The sequence below is a fragment of the Salvelinus namaycush genome, chromosome 23 (assembly GCF_016432855.1).
Source record: "Salvelinus namaycush isolate Seneca chromosome 23, SaNama_1.0, whole genome shotgun sequence".
Classification (NCBI taxonomy): domain Eukaryota; kingdom Metazoa; phylum Chordata; class Actinopteri; order Salmoniformes; family Salmonidae; genus Salvelinus; species Salvelinus namaycush.
In genome coordinates, this window is record NC_052329.1 from 16,333,180 (window position 1) to 16,353,638 (window position 20,459).

The window sequence follows — 20,459 nt, forward strand, 5'->3', positions numbered from 1 at the left end:
TTTTGATATTTTAACCTGTGTGTCGTGATCGCGTTTGGTGTAGGGGGACAAAATACATTTATGCACGATGGCGCACGCGCGCAGCCGGTCTGGGTTCCGTGTAACAGTAACGTTAATAGGCTACCCTTTCTCATGCGCTCACTGCTGTATTTCTCCCATTTCTCCGCTAGGAAGCTGTGTTGTTCTTTGTTTCTGGGACAACACGATGCAGGGTCTGTGCCTCCGACTGACAGACATTTTTCTCTCCATTGCTCTGGTTTACTACTATTATCAGCCAACATAAGGACAGTTTTGTGGACAGTTCTCTGTTGCAATAATTCGGACTATCAAAACACAGGCACTAAAGGGAGTCACGGACAATCTGTTTTTGTCAATAAAAAAAACATTCACAGGAGAAATCACCGTCGTAGTTCCCCTTCGGAAACCATTTGTCTGCTTTTCAATTAGTAAGTAACATTAGCTACATTTGTTGTTTTCCAGCTAGCTAGCAAGTTATGCTATCAGGAATAACCACATTAGCTAACGCCAGCTAGATGCCAATTTGTTTTAGTTGCTAAGTGATTTAAAACAGACAACGAACGAACGTTTTAAGTGTTCACAGTTTACGAAGATTATGAATATCTAAAGGACACTGCGTAAGGTGAACCTTGATGGATTTTTTCATGGTGGAATTGGGAGTCAGCGAGGCCCTAAGAACAGAAGCGTCCCAGGATTGCACCATGGCACCTTTGTCACAGATAGAACAAGGGTTAGTTATAAACATATTTTGTTGTGTCCCGAGTAGTTAACGTTACCGTTAGTTATCTAGCTAGTGAACAGAGATGTACTTGCTTGTCTTAACTAAATGCTATCGTATTCGCATCATACTTTTTATGTGCACTACAGTATTGCAGCCAGCTAATTTATTGCAATGCCGACATCTACAGTTTCCATTCCCTTCACACAATCCACTTCATTAAGCTAACTAACGTTAGTTTGCATTCACTGATTTAGCTGACTAACGTTAGCTGTCCTCATGAGCAGTAAATGTTAGAGAATGTTTTAATATCATAAACTCAAATCCTAAACAAACATCATATAAAGGTAACTGCCAAAATAAAGGAAACACTTGGGTAAATGAGTGATACAAGGTATTATGAAAGTATTTGCTTAAACACAGGTGTGGTTCCTGAGTTAATTAAGCATTTAACATCCCATCATGTTTATGGTCAAGTATAACAATGCCCAGTTCCCCATTTTTGGGGGGCTACCATGGCTAGAAGAAGAGATCTCAGTGACTTTGAAAGAGGGGTCTCAAAGGAGCATAGGGGGTTTAAAGTGTGTGTCAGTCAGTCACCCGATCTCAACCCAATTGAACACTTATTTAGATTATGGAGCTGTGTCTGAGAGCGTTTTCCACCACTATCAACAAAATACCAAATTATGTAATTTCTCGTGGAAGAAGGGTGTTGCAGCCCTCCAATAGAATTCCAGACACTTGTAGAATCAATGCCAAGCTGCATTGAAGTTGTTCTGGTGGCTCGTGGTGGCCCAACACCCAATCAAGACACTTTACACCATTTGATTTATGTTGGTGTTTCCTTTATTTTGGCAGTTATCTGCAGTTGACAGGAATTTGTTCATAAAGCCATCTAGCAGCACGTGCCTGATTTTAGTCAGCAACACAAACCAAGAAAGCTGCTAGAGCAATGTTGTGATGTTTAATAACGCCACACTGTAAAGATGTATTTACCATCAATAAGATGCAGAGACTTACATTATCTCACATAGTATATTATGAAAGTTCACATGTGCCAACAAAGCTTTCACAAAGCTTTCCATAGAACAGTTTCAGACGACAGCCCGTGAATTGGCCGGTGAGGCTGAACAGAACTCACAACCATGTTTCCAGATGAGTGGCAGATGCGCTTATCGTTCAATAGAAATGTTTTGGACCACTGCCTATGGCTTGAGAGATCAGTGATGGTATTCTGAAGGTTTGCACTTCAGTTGGCCTCGCTCTCTCCATCCTACTCTCATGATGTCCCAGAGCGTGCCAAAGTGAACTGAATGTTGTGGTTAAAATGCTCCCACATCTTTTGAAAATGTGCACATTTATCAATACTGTGAAGCCAATCATGTGGATGGATCAACAATTTCAAATTAGTATATGTTCGGTAATGGGCCTACTTTACGTAAAGTGTTACCTGTGTAGCAGCGTTATGTTAGCTGCCAATTGCAGGCTTTTGCCCTCCCCCCCCAAAAATAATAATAATAATATGAAAAGCAGATTAAACTGTTGCTGGCCAAAATGACCGGCAGAAAAAACATAAATTGAAAAATAATGCTGTTTATTCATGGATGGAAATACCAGTCGATGTACAGTGCATTTGGAAAGTATTCAGACCCCTTGACTTTTTCCACATTTTGTTACTTTACAGCCTTATTCTAAAATTGATTGAATTGTTTTTTGTTCCCCACCATCAATCTACACACAAAGCAAAAAAAAAATCTCTCCAAATGTATAATAAAAAAACGGAAATATTACATTTACGTAAGTATTCAGACCCTTTAGTGAGTACTTTGTTGAAGCACCGTTGGCAGCGATTACTGCCTTGAGTCTTCTTGGGTATGACGCTACAGGCTTGGCACACCTGTATTTGGGGAGTGTCTTCCATTCTTCTCTGCAGATCCTCTCAAGCTCTGTCAGGTTGACTGGGGAGCGAAACACAGATGTTTTCAGGTCTCTCCAGAAATGTTCGATTGGGTTCAAGTCCGGGCTCTGACTGGGCTACTCAAGGACTTTCAGAGACTTGTCCCGAAGGCGCTCCTTGGTTATATTTATCCTACCATTTCTACTGTTCTGCGTGCCAGTTATGATTTTCATATGCACACTTTCATGGAAAAGTTTTATTTCAATAATAACGTTTTCGTTTCTCAAAATTGTCAAGTGGTTAATCAAAAAATCTGAATTAAAATGATATATTCTAAAAGTTAAGTCAACTAATGCGAGATCACCAGCCTCTGTTTTATGGACACAAGATCTGTTGGCGGCTTAAGAAATGAGTGCATGAAACACTTAGCTAATAGGCCAATGCTGCAGAAGGCTTATAATTTCCATTGCTCTTTCACACCAAGGATCAGTTATTATCGAGGGGGAGATTGTTGGAAAGATTTTTAGAATATCTTACTGTGAGGAACTATAGTTTTAATATACACTGCTCAAAAAAATAAAGGGAACACTTAAACAACACAATGTAACTCCAAGTCAATCACACTTCTGTGAAATCAAACTGTCCACTTAGGAAGCAACACTGATTGACAATAAATGTCACATGCTGTTGTGCAAATGGAATAGACAACAGGTGGAAATTATAGGCAATTAGCAAGACACCCCCAATAAAGGAGTGGTTCTGCAGGTGGTGACCACAGACCACTTCTCAGTTCCTATGCTTCCTGGCTGATGTTTTGGTCACTTTTGATTGCTGGCGGTGCTTTCACTCTAGTGGTAGCATGAGACGGAGCCTACAACCCACACAAGTGGCTCAGGTAGTGCAGCTCATCCAGGATGGCACATCAATGCGAGCTGTGGCAAGAAGGTTTGCTGTGTCTGTCAGCGTAGTGTCCAGAGCATGGAGGCGCTACCAGGAGACAGGCCAGTACATCAGGAGACGTGGAGGAGGCCGTAGGAGGGCAACAACCCAGCAGCAGGACCGCTACCTCCGCCTTTGTGCAAGGAGGAGCAGGAGGAGCACTGCCAGAGCCCTGCAAAATGACCTCCAGCAGGCCACAAATGTGCATGTGTCTGCTCAAACGGTCAGAAACAGACTCCATGAGGGTGGTATGAGGGCCCGGCATCCACAGGTGGGGGTTGTGCTTACAGCCCAACACGTGCAGGACGTTTGGCATTTGCCAGAGTAGACCAAGATTGGCAAATTCGCCACTGGCGCCCTGTGCTCTTCACAGATGAAAGCAGGTTCACACTGAGCACATGTGACAGAGTTTGGAGATGCCGTGGAGAACGTTCTGCTGCCTGCAACATCTTCCAGCATGACCGGTTTGGCGGTGGGTCAGTCATGGTGTGGGGTGGCATTTCTTTGGGGGGCCGCACAGCCCTCCATGTGCTCGCCAGAGGTAGCCTGACTGCCATTAGGTACCGAGATGAGATCCTCAGACCCCTTGTGAGACCATATGCTGGTGGGGTTGGCCCTGGGTTCCTCCTAATGCAAGACAATGCTAGACCTCATGTGGCTGGAGTGTGTCAGCAGTTCCTGCAAGAGGAAGGCATTGATGCTATGGACTGGCCCGCCTGTTCCCCAGACCTGAATCCAATTGAGCACATCTGGGACATCATGTCTCGCTCCATCCACCAACGCCACATTGCACCACAGACTGTCCAGGAGTTGGCGGATGCTTTAGTCCAGGTCTGGGAGGAGATCCCTCAGGAGACCATCCGCCACCTCATCAGGAGCATGCTCAGGCGTTGTAGGGAGGTCATACAGGCACGTGGAGGCCACACACACTACTGAGCCTCATTTTGACTTGTTTTAAGGACATTACATCAAAGTTGGATCAGCCTGTTGTGTGGTTTTCCACTTTAATTTTGAGTGACTCCAAATCCAGACCTCCATGGGTTGATACATTTGATTTCCATTGATAATTTTTCTTTGATTTTGTTGTCAGCACATTCAACTATGTAAAGAAAAAAGTATTTAATAAGAATATTTCATTCATTCAGATCTAGGATGTGTTATTTTAGTGTTCCCTTTATTTTTTTGAGCAGTGTATTATCATTCACAATGGATGATAAAACACTTTCCTACCATAACTGTGGAAAGTAGTGGTGCTAAATTGCTCCCTCAACATGATCAGGACAGAGAAACCAGACAGACACATGCTCACATGGAGCGCTCCAAACAAAAGACAATTCAAAAATTTACAAATCTCATAAATTATGGTTATGAAATAAACCAAAACTTGTTTCTCACAAGTGTAGTGCGCAACATTTTCTCTCCAAGAATGAGAACAGTAAATGACATGCATTAACAGAAATGTATGTAACCAAATAACGATGACATATATATATAATTGGGAATAGATTTTTTTATTTTTTATTAAATAAATAAAAAATAGCAAACAATTCACTATTGAGACAGTTGAGCCATTCTGGAAAGACACTCATCTTCGCCACACACCACTCCCCGTCTCAACTTTATTTATTTTTTGTGTACTTTTTACCCCGTTTTCGTGATATTGTTGCGAAAGGCGAAGGTCGAGAGCCATGCGTCCTCCAAAACACGACCCTGCCAAGCCACACTGTTTTTTGACACTTAACCCAGTATGTCGGAGGAAACACTGTAGAACTGGCAAATGAAGTAAGCGTGTGTGCGCCTGGCCCGCCACGAGTCGCTAGAGCGCGATGGGCCAAACCCTGCCCTAACCCGGACGACGCTGGGCCAGCCTGGGATCGAACCCGGGTCTGTAGTGACGCATGTAGTTGCAGTGCCTTAGACCTCTGCACCACTCGGGAGGCCATTGTCTCAAACATTTTTTTATCATACTCAAGACACATTATCTTCACACATTTTAGATGGTTTTCACTGACATCTGTAACTCAATAATCAGCTAGGCCTATTGCCACGAAGCCAAAGGCATAATCCTAGTCATATTAGCAACCCATCCTAATTGTTGCATTTTTAGATTCCCCCTCTTTCTAAATTTCTAACAGAGATTTTCATCTCTGTCACGTATGGAACCGATATCCGTTGCTCTGTTTAGATTGGTGCTTTCCCGCGAATTGCATTTTGGCAAATGTTTGAAAGTGACGTTTTATTGGCTGCTTCATTACATCAGTTGCATGTTCTGTTAAGATGCATTACCAGAATCTAAAAGTGATTTCTGTCATTCTGAGTAGAGTGGGTGGATGCCCTAATTGGTTATGCCCCCAATGCATTTGGGTCTGGTAAATTTCTCAAATGGCCGGTAAATAAAAAATATTCCCGGTCACGTTGTCTGGCGCCACATTTTACTAACAGATACCCTGCTGCGTAGTAGCACTGTTATTACATTGCTTTATAGTACTTTAGTAATTACACTGTTATTACATTGCTATATAGTACTTTAGTAATTACACTGTTATTACATTGCTATATAGTGCTTTAGTAATTACACTGTTATTACATTGCTATATAGTGCTTTAGTAATTACACTGTTATTACATTCCTATATAGTACTTTAGTAATTACACTGTTATTACATTGCTATATAGTACTTTAGTAATTACACTGTTATTACATTGCTATATAGTGCTTTAGTAATTACACTGTTATTACATTGCTATATAGTGCTTTAGTAATTACACTGTTATTACATTGCTATATAGTGCTTTAGTAATTACACTGTTATTGCATACTAATGAAGTTGAGTGGTTTGTGTCAGTTATTTAAATGTTTATTTCTATCTCCATTGAAACCCCCATAACCCCTGGATCTCTGTCTCCCACAAGGCCAATGGTCTGTCCATCCATGGGATGATCAGAGATAAAGACTGATGGAGGAGGAGGCATGTTCAAAAAACCTGACCCCATCTTCTCATTTACGTCTGCTTGTTCCAGACAGCTGCTGCCACTCCCTTCCCCCCTCACAGTGTCCCCAGTTTGCATATGGCTCCTGAGTCCTGGCCCTCTGTTTGGCCCTCCCAGGGGATGCTGGGAAAGGCAGGCAGACGGGCCAGAGTGAGGTCCATCTGAATAACCCCCCTTCTCCCCTGTTGTCCCCCTCTTATGTCACCCCACGGTAATCGTTAGTGGTCATGTGATGCCACATGGGAACGTTCTCCTCTATCCCAGAGTTCTGTGTGGATAAGGGGATGAAAGGGTTGGGCGGGGACCCATTGACTAGTATGGTCGGTCTATGGGCTGTTTTCACTACCTGCTGTAGCCCTACATTGATTTAATCTCTCTGTTTTATCATGAAATCTTTCAGTGAGTCTTAGTAACCATGGTATTAGCATCCAACTTTTTGACTGTGGAAAGTTTTGTTCTACCACTTTCTTCTGTGTTTAAAACAACTTAATATAAAGGTGCTTTCTGCTTTGACAGTAAAAAATACACAAGCCATTTATTTGCCATTTCATTAAAGGGTATCTCAAGCGCACTCTTCCCTGGGTTGTGTTGGGTGAAATTAGATCCATGAATCATCTCAGTGAGTTGTTCAACTCCCTCCCTGGGGTAGTAGGAGGTAAAAACTGACAGATGGCCCAGAAAGGGCCTGCTATTACCATTATTGTCATTAGTTTTATAACGTGCGTTCTGACAGATGTAGCAGGCACACACATTTAAGGCTTGCAGGAAGACAGGAAGAGGAGGACGACAAATGGGAGAGGGAGGGTTGGTTGAAATTGCCAATAACACTTTTACTGACACCGATGTGCCCTCCACTCACTCACTCACTCACTCACTCAGTCAAGCGCTCTCTAACATTCTATCTCTCGCTCTGCTCCCTCATTCACTCACTCTCTTCCTCCTCTGTTCCCAGAACCAGGTCATTGAACAGGAGGATTATGGGTTGTCACTGTCACAGTAGTCACTAGGTTTTGGTTCAGTGCTCTGTTGTCTCTGCTTTGTCTGTCCCACTCCCATCATGCTTATGGGTCACAAATGATTACTGTAATTGGTTCAGGGAGGCAGGCAGCGCTTTTTCTTCTTTTCCTACGTTTTTATTTTTACCTCTGACCTGGAAGTTGAAAGAATTCACCAATCCTACGCTGCTGTTCAAAAAATGTTATTGGTCGTGTACATGTATTTTGCAGATGCTATCACAGGTGCAGTGAAATGCTTATGTTTCTAGCTCCAACAGTGCAGTATACACTGATTATATAAAACCTTAGGAACACCTTCCTAATATTGAGATGCATCCCCTTTTGCCCTCAGAACAGCTTCAATTGGTCAGGGCATGGACTCTACAAGGTGTTAAAAAGCGTTCCATAGGGATGCTGGCCTATGTTGACTCCATTGCTTCCAACAGTTGTGTGAAGTTGGCTGGATGTCCTTTGGGTGGTGGACCATTCTTGATACACGGGACACTGTTGAGCATGAAAAACCCAGCAGCATTGCAGTTCTTGACACACTCAAATTATTGTGCCTGGCGCCTATTACCATACCCCGTTCAAAGGCACTTACGTCTTTTGTTTTTCCCATCCACCCTCTGAATGGCACACATACACAATCCATTTCTCAAGGCTTAAAATTCCTTCTTTAAATTAACATCTCTCCTCCCCTTCATCTACAACCAGGTATTCCCAAACTGAGGTACAATGCCGTCGGGGGTACGCCAAATAAAAATGTGATTCACATAGAAAAAAATATTTATACATATTTTTTAAATAAATACATTTCTTCACATTTTCAAACAGTACATTTATATTTTGCAACAGGGCTATACATTTGTTTGTTTTTTCTCGCCTGAGTAGCCTTGTTTCACTGCCAAAAGTAAAATTAAACCATCTAATATTCAGCGAAATAACAACACAATGTCAAATACTGGTAGCCTAGTCAAATAATTAACATCCAATCACATTAACCGTTACTCTCTCGCAGGAAACCTTCACTCTTGCGCAGACATTTAGAAACGAAACATGACAATTTGAAAAATAAGCCACAGGAGTTTTTTGAGCGAGAATAAAGACGACTTTAGAGTAGTAAGACATGTATAAAAGCAACAGATACCATTAATAAGAAGGGGCTAGAAGCATCTTATATGGTGAGCTACTGAGTGGCTAGGACAGGCAAGCCCCATACTATTGTGTAGGACTTTATTCTTCCTGCTGCCGTGGATATGGCTGGGACAATGCTGGGGGAAAAGGCCCAAAAAACTATACAGACAATGCCTTCATCAAACAACACTGTTTCATGATGCATCAGTGACATGGCAGGAGATGTTTTGAAACAATTACTGCTTCGCATACAAGCCAGTGAATTATATGCGTTACAGCTGGATGAGTCAACAGATGTGGCAGGCCTGGCACAGCTCCTGGTATATGTCCGTTATGTTTATGGGGGGTCAATTAAGGAAGACATCCTCTTCTGGAAACCAGGACAACATGAGAGGATATTTTTAAAGTACTGGACAGCTTTGTGACATCAAATGGACTTTGGTGGTCAAGATGTGTTGGTATCTGTACTGATGGTGCAAAAGCCATGACAGGGAGACATAATGGAGTGGTAACACGCGTGCAAGCAGTTGCTCCCGATGGCACTTGGATACACTGCAGCATCCACAGAGAGGATCTTGCTGCCAAGGGAATGGTTAACTTTGTTAATATACTCTTGTGTATTTTCTGTACAATGCAATAATATGGGTAGCGACCATGTAACACTTTTACAACATACAGAAGTGCGCTGGTCATCAAGGGGCAAAGTATTGACATGTTTTTTTAAATTGAGAGACAAGCTTAGTTTTCTTTACTGACCATCATTTTCACTTGTCTGACCGCTTGCATGTTGAGTTTCTCACACGACTGGCCTTTCTGGGTGATGTTTTTTCTTGCCTGAATGATCTGAATCTAGGATTACAGGGACTCTCCGCAATATAGTCAATGTGCGGGACAAAATTGAGGCTATTATTAAGAAGTTGGAGCTCTTTTCTGTCTGCATTAACAACACACAGATAGTACAACATACAGGTCTTTCCATCATCGTATGATTTTTTTTGTGTGCAAATGAACTCAAACTTATGGACAATGTCAAATGTGATATAGCGAAGCACCTGAGTGAGCTGGGTGCGCAATAACGCAAGTACTTCCCCAAAATGGACGACACAAACAACTGGATTCGTTATCCTTTTCATGCCCTGCCTCCAGTCCACTTACCAATATCTGAACAAGAGAGCCTCATCAAAATTGCAACAAGCGATTCTGTGAAATTTGAATTGAATCAGAAGCCACTGCCAGATTTCTGGATGGGGCCTACGCTCAGAGTTTCTTGCCTTGGAAAATCGCGCTGTTAAGACACTGATGCCCTTTGCAACCACGTACCTATGTGAGAGTGGATTCTCGGCCCTCACTAGCATGAAAACTAAATACAGGCACAGACTGTGTGTGGAAAACTATTTAAAACTGAGACTCTCTCCAATACAACCCAACATTGCAGAGTTATGTGCATCCTTTCAAGCACACCCTTCTCATAATTTTTTATGAACTAATAAGGTTTTATATGTAAGATGGCTAAGTAAAGAGCAAAATTATTGTATTATATTATTATTTGTGCCCTTGTCCTATAAGAGCTCTTTGTCACTTCCCGCGAGCTGGGTTGTGACAAAAACTCACACTCATTCTTATGTTTAATAAATGTATCATATAGTGTGTGTGGGAAGCTTACAATGATGGCAAAAACATTTGAGAGTGCGCTGACCCTGGTGCTAGAGGGGGTACGCAGCTGGAGGTTGAATGTTTGAAGGGGTACGGACTATAAAAAGTTTAGGAACCACTGATCTACACTGATTGAAGTGGATTTAGCAAGTGACTTCAATAATGGATTCATCTGGATTCACAGGGTCAGTCTGTCATGGAAAGAACAGGTGTTACTAATGTTTTGTACACTCAGTGTCAAATCAAATTTTATTTGTCACATGCGCCGAATACCACAGGTGTAGACTTTACCGTGAAATGCTAACTTACAAGCCCTTAACCAACAATGCAGTTTAAGAAATAAAGTAAAATAATATTTACTAAATAAATAAAAGTTAAAAAAATTATAAAAATAATCAAAGTAACACAAGATAATTACATAACAATAACAAGAAAATATACAGGTGTTACCGGTACCGAGTCAATGTGCGGAGATACAGGTTAATCTAGGTAATTTATAAAGTGACTATGCGTAGATAATAAACAGCGAGTAGCAGCAGTGTAAAAACAATGGGGGAGGGGTGTTAATTTAAATAGTCCGGGTGGCCATTTGATTAATTGTTCAGCAGTCTTATAGCTTGGGGGTAGAAGCTGTTAAGGAGCCTTTTGGTCTATATGGGTCCTGGATGTCAGAGAGCTTGGCCCCAGTGATGTACAGGGTCGTACGCACTACTCTCTGTAGTGCCTTACGGTCAAATGCAGAGCAGTTGCCATACCAGGCAGTGATGCTACTGGTCAGGATACTCTCGATGGTGCAGCTGTAGAACTTTTTGAGGATCTGGGGACCCATGTCAAATCTTTTCAGTCTCCTGGAAAAGGTGTTGTCGTGCCCTCTTCACAACTGTCTTGGTGTGTTTGGACCATGATAGTTTGTTGGTGATGTGGACACCACGGAACTTGAAACTCTCGACCCGCTCCACTTCAGCCCCGTCAATGTTAATGGGGGCCTGTTCGGCCCTCCTTTTCCTGTAGTCCACAATCAGCTCCTTTGTCTTGCTCACATGGAGGGAGAGGTTGTTGTCCTGGCACCACACTGCCAGGTCTCTGACCTCCTCCTTATAGGCTGTCTCATCGTTGTCGTTGATCAGGCCTACCACTGTTGTGTCCTCAGCAAACTTAATGATGGTGTTGGAGTCGTGTTTGGCCACACAGTTGTGGGTGAATAGGGAGTACAGGAGTGGGACTAAGCACGCACCCCTGAGGGGCCCCAGTGTTGAGGATCAGCGTGGCAGATGTGTTGTTTCCAACCCTTATCACCTGGGGGTGGCCTGTCAGGAAGTCCAGGATCCAGTTGCAGAGGGGGGCGTTTAGTCCCAGGATCCTTAGCTTAGTGATGATTTTTGTGGGCACTATGATGTTGAATGTTGAGCTGTAGTGAATGAACAGCATTCTCACATAGGTGTTCCTTTTCTTCAGGTGGGAAAGGGCAGAGTGGAGTGCGATTGAGATTGCGTCGTCTGTGGATTTGTTGGGGTGGTATGCGAATTGTAGTAGGTCGAGAGTTTCCGGCATGATGGTGTTGATTTGAGCCATGACCAGCCTTTCAAAGCAGTTCATGGCTACCAACCTGAGTGCTACAGGGCGGTAATCATTTAGGCAGGTTACCTTCGCTTTCTTGGGCACAGGAACTATGGTGGTCAGTTTGAAACATGTAGGTAATACAGACTCGGTCAGGGATAGGTTGAAAATGTCAGTGAAGTTGTTTAAAAAAAAAAAAATCCATTAATGTTTTTACTGACACAGATGTGCCTCGAAGCGAGCATAAAAGGCATTTAGATTCGTCTGGTAGGCTCGCGTCACTGGACAGCTCGCGGCTGTGTTTCCTTTTGTAGTCCGTAATATTTTTCAAGCCCTGACACATCCGACGAGCGCTAGAGCCGGTGTTTTAGGATTCAATCTTAGTCCTGTATTGATGCTTTGCTTGTTTGATGGTTCGTCTGAGGGCTTAGCAGGATTTCTTATAAGTGTCCGGATTAGTGTCCCACTCCTTGAAAGCAGCAGCTCTAGCCTTTAGCTAAGTGCGGATGTTGCCTGTAATCCATGGCTTCTGGTTGGGATATGTACGTACGGTCACTGTGGGGACAACGTTGTCGATGCACTTACTGATGAAGCCGATGACTGAGGTGGTATACTCCTCCTCCTACTTCAATGCCATTGGATGAATCCCGGAACATATTCCAGTATGTGCTAGCAAAACAGTCCTGTAGCGTAGCATCCGCGTCATCTGACCACATCTGATCACTGGTACTTCCTGCTTTAGTTTTTGCTTGTAAGCAGGAATCAGGAGGATAGAATTATGGTCCGATTTGCCAAATGGAGGGAGAGGGAAAGCTTTGTATGTCTCTGTGTGTGGAGTAAAGGTGGTCTAGAGTTGTTTTTCCCACTGGTTGCACATGTGACATGCTGGTAGAAATGAGGTAAACCGGATTTAAGTTTGCCTGCATTAAAGTCCCCGACCACTATGAGTGCCGCTTCTGGATGAGCATTTTCTTGTTTGCTTATGGCCTTACACAGCTATTTGAGTGCAGTCTTTGTGCCAGCATCGGTTTGTGGTGGTAAATAGACGGCTACGAATAATATAGATGAGAACTCTCTTGGTAGATAGTGTGGTCTATAGCTTATCATGAGGTATTCTACCTCAGGTGAGCAATACCTCGAGACTTCTTTAATATTAGACATCGCACACGAGCAGTTATTGACAAATAGACACACACCCCACCCCTCGTCTTACCAGATGAAGCTGCTCTATCCTGAAAATGCACGGAGAAGTCAGCCAGCTCTATTTTATCGGTGTCGTCGTTCAGCCACGTCTCGATGAAACATAAGATATTACAGTTTTTAATGTCCCTTTGGTAGGATCGTCTTAATCGTAGATCGTCCAGTTTGTTTTCCAATGATTGCACGTTGGAGGGAAGTGGTGGTTTACCTACTTGTCTGCGAATTCTTACAAGGCACCCCACCCTCCTCCCTCTTTTACTCCGTCTTTTCTTCACGCTGATGACAGGGATTTGGGCTTTGTCTTGAGTCTGCAACAACACTAAGGAAGGGGCACCACCAAGCAAACCTGTCAAATGCTGAAAACTGAACTAAAGACCTCGGTTTAAAAGCTGACAGTGTTTTTATATTATTTTATTTTATTTTGAATCTTGCGGCTCTGTTAGCAGCACTCACAGCAATTTAGCCTATCTGTCCCGGGACAGATTCCCCTGCCAGATTCTGTATAGGGGGAGCTACGCGAAAGCCCAGCTAGCCTAGCTGGCTCGGCGGTCTCAAATGGAGGCCCCTATTGAATGTTTCCAACGTTGCAGGAGCTGCGTTTACTTTGCTTTGTTCCGGGACAATGTAGACCGCATTGACTTTCAATGTAGCAATTGCTTGCTTGCGGAGAACTACAGGAGCGAAGTAGCTACTCTTAGCAAGCAAGTAGCAAACCTACATAAGCTACTGGGGAACCCACGCCCACCTACTTTTTATTTTTCTTCCACCCAAGTAGACAGATGCTGCTCTGGGCTGGTGGAAGTTTCGCTGCCGTGCTAGGCAGGGCTCTCCACAGCCGACTGGCCGGTGCTAGGCAGGGTTCCATCCCCGAAGGTGTCTCCCCCTTCCCTGGAGAACGGAGCTGGTCTCAACCCAACCAGCCTTGGAGGTACGCCACTCGCCGTGGAAGTCGAAGAAGGCGTCCTCTGGCAACGGGCGTCTCCATGGAGATGTTGAGCCTGGAACTGACAGACCAGAAACAGCTTTGCCGCCCTGGATCCAGAAGTTCCGGCGCCTTCGTCCGTGGTGGCTTTCCAATCAAGATCGGATCCGGAGGTACCTGCGTCTTCGTCCTCGGCTCTGTCTCCCTCACTGGTAGCTTCTACCTCGGGTTCAGATCCTCGGAGCTCCCAGCCTCACCAGACCGTGAGGCTGCCTGAGAGACCGGCCCATAAAACATCACCAGCTGTCATCATAGGCGTGTAACATCTCGGTTCCCAATGCAAAAACCCTGTGCTACCCAGGTGCACAGGACATAACAAGGCTGTTTCCGACTGTTCTACCACAGATGCCGAGAGCTGACACTGTCGTAGTCCATGTGGGGTCAAACGACATCAGGAAGGCTAGCTCTGAACATTTGAAAATTGATTTTAAAGAACTGATTTTAGCATTAAAAGACTCCAAAAAATGGCCAATAATTTCAGGGCCAGTACCATCGTTGGGCCGCGGGTGTGAAAGATTCAGCAGACTGCTGGCAAAAATACTATCTGGCTAAAATACTACTGTAGCTCTGCTGGAGTCACTTTTATTGATAACTTTGACACCAGGATGATTTGGATGGACTCTGTCATTCTTGTAGAGTATCTTCTGTTTCCAGAAGATACTCTACATGCGTGGACTCTGTCCACGCATTTCAAGGCTGCGTTGAAACAATGACTGGTACATGATCCAAGACCAGCTCAGTTAATCCCTACCATTGTGACAATGAGTCGTCATAATGCTGCATCAAATGCACATGATTTTAGGGGCACTGGCAAACATAATGTAAGTAATTTAATTTATGTACCCCTAATTGCACTGAATACATCTGTTTATCCTACAGCTATTGTAAGCAGTAATCATGCCTATAAACAAGAATTACACTGTTAGCACTGAGGCGGTGTGCAATAGTAGGAAGACCACTTTATGCAGCTCACCCTGCACTATCAGTTCCAATGTAAATACCACAAGTAAGTCTACCTCTGATAAGCTTCCCAGTAAAGCATTAAAAACAAGCCCATATTAACATATGTAGCCTAAGAAACAAGGTCCATGAAGTCAATAACTTGCTTGTAACAGATGACATTCATATTCTGACTATCTCTGAAACTCACTTAGATAATACCTTTGATACAGTGTAGCAATACATGGTTATAACATCTACCGAAAAGACAGAAATGCCAACGGAGGCGGTGTTGCGGCCTATTTTCCGAACCACATTCCTGTAAAGCTTAGAGACGATCTAATGTTAAATACTGTTGAAGTAATATGGCTACAGGTTCATCTGCCTCACCTAAAGCCCATTCTTGTGGGAAGCTGCTATAGACCACCAAGTGTTAACAGTCAGTATCTGGATAATATGTGTGAAATGCTTGATAATGTATGTGATATCAACAGAGAAGTAGATTTTCTGGGTGATTTAAATATTGTCTGACTGGCTATCATCAAGCTGCCCACTCAGGAGAAACTTCAAACTGTAACCAGTGCCTGCAACCTGGATCAGGTTGTCAGTCAACCTACCAGGGTAGTTCCAAACAGCACAGGAATTAAATCATCAACATGTATTGATCACATTTTTTACTGCAGATATTTGCATTAGAGCAGTATCCAAATCCATAGGATGTAGTGATTACAATATAAAAGCCATATCTAGAAAAACCAAAGTTCCAAAGGCTGGGCCTAATATAGTGTATAAGAGGTCATACAATACGTTTTGTAGTGATTCATATGTTGATTATGTAAATAATATTTGCTGGTCTGTGGTTAATGAGGAGCAACCAGACGCCGCATTTATGAAACTACTTATTCCAGTTACTAATAAGCACGCACCCATTAAGAAAATGACTGTAAAACTGTTTAATCCCCTTGGATTGATGAGGAATTGAAAAATTGTATGGTTGAGAGGGATTTGGCAAAAGGTATGGCAATTAAGTCTGGCAGCCCAACTGATTGGCAGACGTACTGCAAATTAAGAAATCATGTGACTAAATGAAAATAAAAAGAAACTACACTATGAAACAAAGATAATTTATATAAAGAATGATAGTAAAAAGCTTTGGGGCACCTTAAATGAAATTTTGGGAAAAAAGGCCAACTTGGCTCCTTCATTTATTGAATCAGATGGCTCATTCATCACAAAGCCCACTGATATAGCAAACTACTTTACTGACTTCTTGATTGGCAAGATAAGCAAACTTAGGGATGACATGCCAGCAACAAACGCTGACACTACACATATCGGACCAAATTATGAAAGACAAGAATTGTACTTTTGAAATCCGTAAAGTCAGTGTGGAAGAGGTGAAACAATTATTGTTGTCTATCTACAATGACAAGCCACCAGGGTCTGACAATCTAGATGGAAAATTACTGAGGGTAATAGCAGATGATATTGCCACTCCTATTTGCCACATCTTCAATTTAAGCCTACTAGAGAGCGTGTGCCCTCAGGCCTGGAGGGAAGTTAAGTCATTCCGCTACCCAAGAATAGTAAAGACCCCTTTACTGGCTCAAATAGCCGACCAATCAGCCTGTTACCAACCCTTAGTTTTCCCCCCGAGATGAACTTCGGGGGGAAAATGTGTTTGACCAGATTCAAATCTATTTTACGGTAAACAAATTGACAACAAAATTTCAGCATGATTATAGGGAAGGACACTCAACAAGCACAGCACTTACTTACACAAATGACTGATGATTGGCTGAGAGAAATTGATGTTAAAATGGTTGTGGGGGCTGTCTTGTTAGACTTCAGTGCAGCCTTTGACATTATTGATCATAAGTCTGCTGCTGGAATAATGTATGTGTTATGGCTTTACACCCCCAGCTATAATGTGGATAAAGAGTTACTTGTCTAACAGAACACAGATGGTGTTCTTTAATGGAAGCCTCTCAAATATAATCCAGTTAGAATCAGGAATTCCCCAGGGTAGCTGTTTAGGCCCCTTGCTTTTTTACATTTTTACTAACGACATGCCACTGACTTTGAGTAAAGCCAGAGTTTCTATGTATGCGGATGACTCAACACTATACACGTCAGCTACTACAGCGACTGAAATTAATGCAACACTCAATAAAGAGCTGCAGTTAGTTTGAGTGGGTGGCAAGAAATAAGTTAGCCCTAAATATTTCTAAAATTAAAAGCATTGTATTTGTAACTAAACCCTAAACCTCACCTTAATATTGTAATAAATAATGTGGAAATTGAGCAAGCTGACATGACTAAACTGCTTGGAGTAACACTAGATTGTAAACTGTCATGGTCAAAAAATATTGACGCAGTAGAAGCTAAGATGGGGAGAAGTCTGTCTATAATAAAGCGATGCTCTGCCTTCTTAACAACACTATCAACAAGGCAGGTCCTGCAGGCCCTAGTTTTGTCGCACCTTGACTACTGTTCAGTTGTGTGGTCAGGTGCCACAAAAAAGGACATAGGAAAATTGCAATTGGCTCAGAACAGGGCAGCACGGCTAGCCCTTGGATGTACACAGAGAGCTAATATTAATAATATGCATGTCAATCTCTCCTGGCTGAAAGTGGAGGAGAGATTGACTTCATCACTCCTTTTATTTATGAGAGGTATTGACATGTTGAATGCACTGAGCTGTCTGTTTAAACTACTGGCACATAGCTCAGACACCCATGCTTACTCCACAAGACATGCCACAACAGGTCTCTTCACAGTCCCCGAGTCCAGAACAGACTATGGGAGGCACACAGTACTACATAGAGCCATGACTACATGGAACTCTAATCCACATCAAGTAACTGACGCAAGCAGTAAAATTAGATTTTAAAAACAGATTAAAAAAACACCTTATGGAACAGCTGGGACTGTGAAGCAACACAAACATTGGCACACACACACACACACTAACATGCACAATACATACACATGGATTTAATAATGTAGATATGTGGTAGTGGTGGAGTAGGGGCCTGAGGGCACACAGTGTGTTGTGAAATCTGTGAATGTATTGTAATGTTTTAAAATGGTATAAACTGCCTTTTCTTCTCAATAGGGGGTGCTGTTTGCACTTTGTAATAATTTCGTTCCCAAATTAAACTGCCTCGTACTCAATTCTTGCTCGTACAATATGCATATTATTATTACTATTGGATAGAAAACACTCTCTAGTTTCTAAAACCGTTTGAATTATATCTGTGAGTGAAACAGAACTGGACTTAGAGCAATTTTCCTATGTGGATGTGAGAATGCAGAATTCTGCAAGCTGTTCCCAGATCAGTTTATTAATTTGCCTGTCTTCTATTGGTTGAGATGCACTGCATACACCTTCCCCTGGATGTCAGCGAATAGTGAGACTTGAAATGGAGTCTCTAGGCAGATCTGAAAGGTTATAAATGGCTTGGGAAGGAAAGGTCCGGTCTTTGCCCTCTTCGCTCTGACGCAGGAAGGACCTTGGCATATCGTACTAGAAGCTCCGGTTATAGCTCTTAGATATATCCGGCTGTGTTTTTATTCGATATAGGCGTTAAAGATATCATAATGTTGTTATTTTAAACCGAGTTATATCAGTTTATGTCAGTATATTGCGATTTTCGGGTATTTATTTGTGTGGCGTTCTAGGGAGTTGGGTATCTCTGGCTCACATGGCTAATGTTTACTGCTAATTGCAACGTTGAAGACTACATTCTACAACCGAGCAACGATTCTTTTGGACAAAGGACAACTTTCCCAAGATTCTGATGCAAGCACATCAAAAAGTAAGAACTATTTATGCTGTTAATTCGTTGTTCTGTTGAAAAATGTAAAATGCATATTCCGCCATTAATTTCCGTGCGGTCTCGCTTTAACGCACGCTGTATGTCGTAGTAACGTTAATTTTAAAAATGTGACACAGCGATTACATTAAGAACTAATGTATCTTTCATTTGCTGTCCAACCTGTATTTTTTAGTCAAGTTTATGATTAGTTATCGATTAGAATAGGTGCCTCTCCCAAGATTTCTCCCGACATTTTGTTTGCATTTTGGCTACTATTCATATTGTATAACCACGATTTGTGCCGCTAAATATGCACATTTTCGAACAAACTCTATATGTATTGTGTAATATGATGTTATAGGACTGTCATCTGAAGAAGTTTGAGAAGGTTAGTGAAACAATTTATATATTTTGCTGGTTTATTCGTTATCGCTATTGTTGGCTTGAATCAATGCTGTTGTGTGATTGGCTATTGTAGTAAGCTAATATAATGCTATATTGTGTTTTCGCTGTAAAACACTTAAAAAATCTGAAATATTGGCTGTACGCTGTGTATTTTTCAGAAATGTTTTATGATGAGTATTTAGGTAATTCACGTTGCTCTCTGTAGTTATTCTAGTCGCTTTGGTGAGAGTTGTGATGGTGGCTGCAATGGTAAACTATGATTTATACCTGAAATATGCACATTTTTCTAACAAAACATATGCTATACAATAAATATGTTATCAGACTGTCATCTGATGAAGTTGTTTCTTGGTTAGTGGCTATTTATATCTTTATTTGGTCGAATTTGTGATAGCTACCTATGCAGGAAAAAAATGGTGGAGTAAAAAAAGTGGTGTCTTTTGCTAACGTGGTTAGCTAATAGATTTACATATTGTGTCTTCCCTGTAAAACATTTTAAAAATCAGAAATGATGGCTGGATTCACAAGATGTGTATCTTTCATCTGGTGTCTTGGACTTGTGATTTAATGATATTTAGATGCTAGTATTTACTTGTGACGCTATGCTAGGCTATGCTAGTCAGCTTTTTTACTGATGGGGGTGCTCCCGGATCCGGGATTGTGATGAAGTAGAAGTTAATTTTGCTAGACCCCAGGAAGAGTAGCTGCTGCTTTTTCAATTCCCTAATTTTCTTGTTGTGTATTTAACCCTCTGTTCGTCAAGGGGGGGGTACTGTCACAATTTCCGCCGAAGTCGGGTCCTCTACTTGTTCGGGCGCTGGTCGGCATCGCCGGTCTTCTAGCCATCGTCGATCCACTTTTCATTTTCCATTTGTTTTGTCTTGTTTTTCCACACCTGGTTACAATTCCCTAATTTTCTTGTTGTGTATTTAACGCTCTGTTCCCCCCATGTCTTTGTGTGGGATTGTTTATTGTAGTGCTTGTGCACGTTCCCCGTGAGCGCACGACGGGTTATTTTTGTGCCCATTTATCTTGTTTTTGTGCCCATTTATCTTGTTATCTTGTTCTGGATGCCTATGGTTTTGCTTAATAAATCTCTGGTTATTACCCAGTTCTGCTCTCCTGCGCCTGACTTCTCTGCACCAATTATGCACCCCGCTACATGGGGATCCATAATAAATACAAATATAAAAGCAGTACTCATTAAAGAA

General features: G+C 42.3%; 1 protein-coding gene across 2 annotated transcripts in view; it reads left to right on the top strand.

Annotated features, from left to right (window-relative positions):
* Window positions 1–207: 207 nt before the first annotated feature.
* The window catches only part of LOC120018120 (CUE domain-containing protein 1-like), a 52,233-nt gene continuing 31,981 nt past the window's right edge, over window positions 208–20,459 (top strand). The window contains exon 1 of one of the 2 annotated variants that reach the window (XM_038961120.1): window positions 208–446. The gene's annotated coding sequence lies outside the window, so the exon portion shown is untranslated. The remainder of the gene's footprint in view (window positions 447–20,459) is intronic. The other variant, XM_038961121.1, reaches the window with a different exon arrangement.